This window comes from Triticum aestivum, chromosome 3A (genome assembly GCF_018294505.1).
Source record: "Triticum aestivum cultivar Chinese Spring chromosome 3A, IWGSC CS RefSeq v2.1, whole genome shotgun sequence".
NCBI lineage: Eukaryota > Viridiplantae > Streptophyta > Magnoliopsida > Poales > Poaceae > Triticum > Triticum aestivum.
This window is the reverse complement of record NC_057800.1, coordinates 413,216,055-413,217,619: the sequence shown is the minus strand read 5'-3', so window position 1 is coordinate 413,217,619 and position 1,565 is coordinate 413,216,055.

The window sequence follows — 1,565 nt, the reverse complement described above, 5'->3', positions numbered from 1 at the left end:
TGAATTGTTGCCTCAAGGTCCTCACAAAACTACTTGCCAACCACCTACAAAAACTGGTTCTCAAGATAATACACCACAACCAATATGGTTTTCTCAAGGGAAGATCCACACAAGATTGCATGTCCTGGGCATATGAATATATATTCCAATGCCATACATCGAAAAACCCTATTGCTCACCTTAAACTTGACTTTTCCAAGGCATTTGACACAATTGACCATGAAGCAATGCACAACATTAGGAAGAACATGGGCTTTGATGATCGCTGGCTCAAGTGGATCCAATGCATCTTCTCCTCTGGAAAATCATCGGTTCTCCTCAATGGTGTTCCGAGGAGACAATTCCACTACAAAAAGGGGGTGCGCCAAGGTGATCCATTGTCCCCCTTAATCTTTGTGCTTGCGGCTGATCTACTTCAAGCCACTGTTAACAGTGCTTTTTGCATGGGTCAAATCAGTCTACCTTTTGCTATAGAGGGGCAAGATGACTACTCGGTTATCCAATACGCAGATGACACGATCATCTTCCTACCAGCAGAAGCCGATCAAGCCAACACGATCAAGAACATCCTGGCAGACTATGCCACATCCATTGGTATGAAGATTAACTTCCATAAATCCACGCTCATACCCATAAACTATGATGCAGAGACCAGCTCCTGCATGGCTGACATCTTTGGATGTGTTCTGGGCTCAATGCCATTTACATACCTTTGCCTCCCCCTGGGAACCACACACCCCTCAGTGCAAGACCTCATGCCCCTGGTTTGCAGTGTTGAAAGGAGACTACCGGCCACTTGGACAATGGTATCTTACGGTGGCAAACTATCACTCCTCAATTCAGTCATTACCTCCCTCACAATTTTTGCCCTATGCACTCTTAAAATCCCTCAAAACATCATTGAACTTCTGGACAAAATCCGTAGACGGTTGTGTGTGGACAAAAAAGACTGAACAAGGAGACAAGTGAAACTCTCTTGCATCTTCAAAAAAACTGATACTGCACTTGTTGAACTGAACCTCCAACCAACAGTGCATGACAAATGGGTTTGCATTTGAGGGAAGGGAGACTACACATCTAGAAAATACTATGCCCACTACTTCAGAGACGCCCAAATGCATCCAGCATACTTGTGGTTGTGGAAATCAAAATGCACGATGAAAATTAAGGCTTTCTGCGGGTTACTCCTGTCAGACCGGCTAAACACAAAAAACATGCCGAATAGAAGGCACTACAACATTGATGATGACCCTGGATGCTTCCTGTGCACCTCCAAAAGAGAGGAGACCCTAGAACACATGATCTTCACCTGTGATTTTAGTGTACAATGCTGGAGCTACCTTGGCATCTCATGGCCTTCCCAGGGGACAAGGCTGGATTGGATTGCACATGCAAAGATAGCATGGAACCGACCACTTTTCATGGAGATATTCTTCACAGCCTCTTGGAGCATTTGGAAAGAGAGGAATGATAAACACTTCACAGGAATTTAGCCTAGTTTCACATCCTGGAGAAAAAGATCTATTGCAGACTTTTCGCTCCTCGAGAAAAATAAAGATTTCCTA